The sequence below is a fragment of the Rattus norvegicus genome, chromosome 6 (assembly GCF_036323735.1).
Source record: "Rattus norvegicus strain BN/NHsdMcwi chromosome 6, GRCr8, whole genome shotgun sequence".
Taxonomy (NCBI): domain Eukaryota; kingdom Metazoa; phylum Chordata; class Mammalia; order Rodentia; family Muridae; genus Rattus; species Rattus norvegicus.
This window is the reverse complement of record NC_086024.1, coordinates 74,360,484-74,367,526: the sequence shown is the minus strand read 5'-3', so window position 1 is coordinate 74,367,526 and position 7,043 is coordinate 74,360,484. Positions and strand designations below refer to the sequence as shown.

General features: G+C 42.4%; 1 non-coding gene across 1 annotated transcript; it reads right to left on the bottom strand.

Annotated features, from left to right (window-relative positions):
• Positions 1-4,141: 4,141 nt before the first annotated feature.
• LOC120093284 (U6 spliceosomal RNA) lies at positions 4,142-4,249 on the bottom strand. Its single transcript, XR_005486393.1, has one exon. It is a non-coding gene; the product is annotated as a U6 spliceosomal RNA (small nuclear RNA).
• Positions 4,250-7,043: the final 2,794 nt, after the last annotated feature.

Sequence of the window (7,043 nt, the reverse complement as noted above, 5' to 3'; positions counted from 1 at the left end):
TGGAGCAGAGACTGAAGGAAAGGCTATCCAGAGACTGCCAAACATGGGGATCCAGCCCACATACAGTCACCAAACCCTATTGCAGATGCTAAGAAGTGCATGCTGACAGGAGCCTGATATAGCTGTCTCTTTTGAGGCTCTGCCAGAGCCTGACAGCTACAGAGACAGATGCTCACAGCCAACCATTGGACTGAGAACAAGGTCCCCAATGGAGATGTTAGAGAAAGGACTGAAGGAGCTGAAGGGGCTTGCAACCCCATAAGAACAAGAATACCAACCAACCAGAGCTCCCAGGGACTATACCACTACCCAAAGAGTACACATGGACTGACCCATGGTTCTGGCTGCATATGTAGCACCAATGGGAGGAGAGGCCCTTGGTCCTGCCAAGCCTGGACCCCCCCACCCCCAGTGTAGGGGAATGTCAGGGCAGGGAGGCTGGCGGGAGTGAAAATACCCAATAAAAGAAAAGAAAAAAGAAAAAAAAGTTTACAGAGAGGGAAAAAAAAAAAAAAAGAAAAACAATTGAGAAAAAGCACCTCTGTCTCCATTTGCATCTTCCCTGGGTCTTAGGTTCTGTGAAGCTGCAGTTGGAAGTATCAGTCATTTCCCAGGAACTTGTGATCTTTTCTCATGCACAAAGAGAAATTCTCAAGCTGCATGGCTTGCTCGGTGTGCCTTAAAGAGCTGACATTCACAGCATAGCTGGGAGCTAGTGGAAACGAAATAACCCGTATCGACACATTTGGAAGTTTTGCATCTTTTTCCACTTACCATGCTAACGTGATAATTGCTAGGCTGATGATTTTTCCAGTGACACATCTCCCTTTGTCAATATTTAGACCTGTGTATAGAAAGCTTATCTAACACACCTGGCTAATTTTCACTCCATTTAAAAATAAATGGAACATGTTTTGCTTGCTAGGCTAGGACAAGAGAGACAGAGAGAGATTTCATAAATAATATTCTTAAAACACCTTTATTATAATAAGAAAATAACTGTAAGAAGTAATTTTCTTCGTTAAATACATCTGATCAGATCTAAAGTCTTAGCTGAAGTATGTGGAAGATCATCTCAAGGACTGAGGCCTTTTACTTACTTTGTTCCTCTCCTCCGCCCCCTCACCGCCCCCCCCCCAGTCCCGCCCCACCACCCCACCACTCTGAGGAGGGTGTTCTGAATTATACATGCAGCCAGTTACCTCAACTCCTCAGGCCCAGGCTGGGATGAGAAACTGGGCGGTACTCATAGTGGGAAAGCCCGGCCATAGAGATCTTAGCCAGCTTTCTGATTGGCTCACCTTCATCATGCTTTGGGGTTTTGATGGCCCTCCCACTCCTCCCCTTTTCCTTTCTGTGAGGTCTAATTACTCCTTTACAATTTGAATGTAGAATCACACTGACAGAAAATGGGTTACCTGGATTGCAGGCGTTTCAAAGAACCCTTCAAAAGTGTGGAAATACGCGTCCTTTTCTTTTTTTGTGGCTAACAACATCCAGCCTTCCAGTTTGCTGTTGTGTAGTGATGGAGTACATTATCTTGGTATTATAGTTTAGTTATTCTGTTTGAATTTCCGTCCTTCCTGTCTCTCTTGGATTCTTGCTGAAAACAACAGTAGCTGAAGCTAGCGAGCAAGCGAAGACAAAGGGGAGAGCGCTGTCCCCAGAGTCCTATTTAGATGGAAAAGCATAATTCAGGGGGACTGAGAATCGTGTCCTCTACTTCCTTTATTCTTCCAGATTTGATTATCAAGCGGAAAAAAACCCCAAAAATCCCCAAAATAACAAAAACAAAAAAATCCCAAAACATTCTTTTATCTTCTTCGACCTGTAGATATTTAAAACCTCTAAATTTGTGATGTAGCGGATTAACGGGTAAGGCAGACTAACGCGAAGCTTCAAGTTGTTAGTAGCCGCATGGGTGGCTAAACTTCACAAACTGGTCTGGAAAGCCAGCTCTGAAAACAACAAACTTAAAGGCAGATGCGGTAGCTAAGGGCAGACCACGGAATGAAGACCATGTAATAAAATCCCACTAGTTTTATGACCTATAATAGCCCACGATCTAAAATATTGCCTATACTTTCCCCCAAGGTGATACAATTAAAAAATAAAGCACACATTAGTTAACAATTTAATTGATAAAGCAATTTATTAACACTGCTGGTAATTTTATAGGATTTTATTTTTTTTCACAGCGTTTGTTTGGCTGTTCCCCCTTTTATGTTTTTATTGTTGTTGTCCCTCCCATCCTCTTTCCACATACTCTGGAAGGGCTTTTCATCTAACCAAGTCCGATGTCATTCTATGGTTGTGGTTCACTCTACGTATTTTTGCTTGGTACAGGGTTATACATTAATCTACAGTGAGTTAGCTATGCGTCTTTGCATCATCTGGGGACATTTCAGTGCAGACTCCAGGGCCATCCATCAACCAACACTCAGAGATGATTCCAGGGAGATATGGGTGTCACAGGCGATTCTGTTCTCAGAAAATTTGAGGAGTCTTTTTCTCAAAAGATGATATCCAGGGAATTGTAATCCCTTCTGGGATCTCTTGGTCTCATTAATATAAGTATTTGAGGACAGAAGCCTGAGAACAATTTTATTACTATTAAAAAACAACAAACAACAAACAAACAAGAAACACTCCAGGGCAAGCAAATTGTAAGTCTCAGCAGCTTCCTAGAAGAGGATGAAGAATAAAAGGGGAAAAAACCCCTTCTGCTTGAGGTAAGCCGGAATGGTCAGCCTATGCTGTCTAATAGCCACATAGCGGGGAGGGGAAGCCCTAGAGGAAGAGTAAGGAAGCCCAGAAGCTTAGGTGCTGGCCAGGTAGGAAGAAAGAGACAGGGAAGAAAAAAGCCAGGGAAGAGTTAACTTTTCTGAACAAGAACTCAGATGGACAGATCCAACAGAATCCCATGGCCACTTGCAGGGACTGCTCTAGGGAACAGCAGTTCTGAGAAGGGAAAGCATTCAGTCTCCTTAAGGGACGACTGGTCCTCTATCTCTTTAGCATTGTTTAAGATGAACCTGCCTTAAGGTCATTGACCTGCCAAGCTGGTTCTACAAGAATGGAAAAATAAAATCTACAGAAAAATGGGCAGATCTGGAGAGCATAATATTAAGAAAGATACCCCTAACTCAGAAAAATAAAAATCACAAGTTATATTTCATATGCAAATCTTAGCTTATGATTTGTCCTAGTCAACATTCTTTTGCTGTAAAGACATGCCATGATCACAGCAACTGTTATAAAGGAAAGCATTTAACTGGGGCTTGCTTACATTCAGAGGTTTAATCTGTTACTTTCATGATGGGAAGCACAGTGGCAGGCAGGCAGACATGGTGCTGGAGAGAGGTAGCTGAGAGTTCTACATCCAGAAAGGCAGGCATCAGGAAGAGATACTGGGTGTGGCTTGAGAATTTGAAACCTCAAAGCCCACCCTGAGTGACACACTTCCTCTAAAGGGTGTTCCCCTCCCCATCCTTCCCCCATTACCGCCCCCCTCCCACAATCACGTTCACTAGGTGTCCAGTCTTGGCAGGACCCAGGGCTTCCCCTTCCACTGGTGCTCTTACTAGGATATTCATTGGTACCTATGAGGTTGGAGCCCAGGGTCAGTCCATGTATTGTCTTTAGGTAGTGGCTTAGTCCCTGGAAGCTCTGGTTGCTTGGCATTATTGTTCATGTAGGGTCTCAAACCCCTTCAAGCTCTTCCAGTCCTTTCTCTGATTCCTTCAACGGGGGTCCTATTCTCAGTTCAGTGGTTTGCTGCTGGCATTTGCCTCTGTATTTGCTGTATTCTGGCTGTGTCTCTCAGGAGCGATCTACATCCGGCTCCTGTCGGTCTGCACTTCTTTGCTTCATCCATCTTGTCTAATTGGGTGGCTGTATATGTATGGGCCACATGTGGGGCAGGCTCTGAATGGGTGTTCCTTCAGTCTCTGTTTTAATCTTTGCTTCTCTCTTCCCTGCCAAGGGTATTCTTGTTCCCTTTTAAAGAAGGAGTGAAGCATTCACATTTTGATCATCCTTCTTGAGTTTCATGTGTTCTGTGCATTTAGGGTAATTCGAGCATTTGGGCTAATATCTATCCACTTATCAATGAGTGCATACCATGTGTGTTTTTCTGTGAAAAAATATGGAACACTTCACGAATTTGCGTGTCATCCTTGCGCAGGGGCCATGCCAATCTTCTCCTGTATCGTTCCAATTTTAGTATATGTGCTGCCGAAGCGAGCACTTGTATCTGTTCTTATACTGATAAAATATATTTTTTATTTAAAGATTTTAGTAGCTCTCGATATTTGTATGTTTAGTCATTCCTTGTAACTTTTGCCTTTCATTGGTTCACTTATTTAACAAATGAACAACTTCAGAATTACTTCAAAAGTCAAAAAACCCTAAAGAAATTTTATGATGCTTTGTTAGCATTTGCTGAACATGTAAGTTAACATACAGTGCTAACTTTATCACAAAGGATGTTTGTTCAAATGAGCAAGACAGTTTTTTTATTGTCTGAGCATTGTAGTTCTCTCCTTTCTAAGTTCTTGATTTATTTCACTATAGTTCCCATATAACATGTTAAGATATAATTTCTAAAGTCCAAGGTATAATCTTTACTGAAGAACAGAGTAGGCACAGGTGAAAGATTTAATTTATCTGGTAACTTCTGAGGGAACCCGTATGATGTTAGAAAGTTCATTAGTAGGAAGAGCTGTGATAGGGAATTTGCTGAGTCACTTGTTTAAACTTCGTTATTAACAAATGGAGTTAATATCCAACAGAACTCTGTGTTTTCTGTGGGCTTCTGACAGACATTATTTGCATATTTACCAAACAAAGCATCTACACAGCTTTTGGTCCCAGAGAACTGAAAAATAACTCATTAAAAAAATCCTAAATCTTTTGCCTGTTTCAAAATTTAGGCAAATTTTTTCCCTGATGAAACGTTAAATAAAACAGTGTTTATCATAAAATTTATAAATCATTTGGTTGGAGTTTTTATCATGTGTTATTGTTTGGTAGTCAGCCCTTCTCACTGATGATACATTTTCCTCATTAATTTATTTATTCACTTTACAGTCTGATGGCAGCCCCCTCCTTCCTCTTCCCCCAGTCCCACCCCTAAGTCCTTCCCCATTTCCCACTTCCTTTTTCTCAGAGAAAGGAAGGCTCTCCATGGGTACCAACTTACCCTGGTACATCACGACACAGCAGGACTAAGTGCATCCTCTCCTACGAGGCCAGATAAGGCAGCCCTGTTAAGGGGGAACAGGATCTACAGGCAGGCAACAGAGTCCCCACTCTAATTGTTAGGGGACCCACATGAAGAACAAGATGCTACATCTGTGTGAAGGGGCCTAGGTTCAGCTTATGCACACTCTTTGGTTGGTGGTTCAGTCTCTGTGAGCCCCCCTGGGCCCAGGTTAGTTGACTCTGTAGGTCTTCTTGTGATGTTCTTGATCCCCCTGGCTGCCTCAATTCTTACCCAACTCCTCAATGAGCTCCACCTATTGATTGGCTGTGGCTCTCTGCATTTGTTTCTATCCGATACTGGATAAAGCCTTTTAGAAGACAGACTTGCTAGGTTCTTATCTGCAAGCATAGCAGAGTCTCATTTATAGTGTCAGAGGTTGGCCCTCTCCCATGGGGTGAGTCTCAAGTTGGGGCAAATCATAATCCAGATCCAGAAAGGCAAGCATAGAATGTGCTCACTTATAAGTGGATACTAGCCACAAAATACAGGATAACCATGCTGCAATCAACAGATCGACAGATACTAAGTAACATGGAGGGCCCAAGGGACAGTACTTGATTCTCACTCAAAAGGGAAAATAAAATGGACATCTGAAGTAGATGGAGGGAGGGAACTGGATGGGAGAGGGTAATAGGGGTAGGGATCACAACTGGGGAGGTGGGAAAGGCTGGGAGAGAAAACTGAAACCTCTGGGATCGGGGAGGCTTCTGGGAGTCTATGAGGATGACCCTAGTTGAGATCTCTACCAGTGGGGTATATGGAGGCCACCCTCTGTAGCCAGGCAGGGATCCCAGTGAATGAAGGCGCCATCAGTTCACTCACAAAACCTTCAACCCAAAATGTGTTCTGCCTACAAGAAGTGCAGGGATAAAGATGGACAGAGATTGAGGGAATGGCCAACCAATGAAAAATAATGATGCATTTTTTAATGATGAATTCCTACTAATTGTTGTATAAAAAATTAAAAAAAGGCAGCACATTCATTCAAAATTGTCATCTATTGGACATTCTTTTTAGGTTCTTTAGAAATTTATTAGTTCTTAGACAGTTTCATACGATGTGTTTTGTTATATTGATGTTTTAATTCCTCCTAGGTCCACCCCCATTCCACACCCATCCACCTATGAGTCTTTTTTAAAAACCCTTCAAGACAGACTTGTGTTGCTCACATCTTACTTAATATTTGGCCGGCCATCAGTGTGTGGTTGACTCACCAGGGAACTACCTCAGTCTCTGAGCAGCTATTGGCTGCCTGTAGCTCATGGCTGATGGTGGCACTGTATACTCACCTCTCAGTTCCACTCTGGGACTTGGTCGGCCTCGGGCTTTTACAGGTTTTGTGCATGCTATTTTAACTACTGTGAGTTTATATAAACAACTTCTCAGATGTGCCTGGAAGATACTCTTTTCTTCTAGTCACCCACCACCTCTGGCCCTTACACTGTTTCATAACCATTCAAAAAGACAAATGGAAACCTACTACTATAGAAGTTTCCATGCATCTCTATCATCTCTATATGTCTATCTATATACTTCTATCTATTTCTCTACCTCCCTATCTTTATGTCTCTATGTCTCTATGTCTCTATGTCTCTATGTCTCTATGTCTCTATGTCTCTATGTCTCTATCTATCTATCTATCTATCTATCTATCTATCTATCTATCTATCTATCTATCTACCTATCTACCTATCTACCTATCTATATCTATAACAGGACGACAATGCCTTTTCCAGACACCAGAGACTGACAAATATGAAGCCCAGTGCCAGGAATG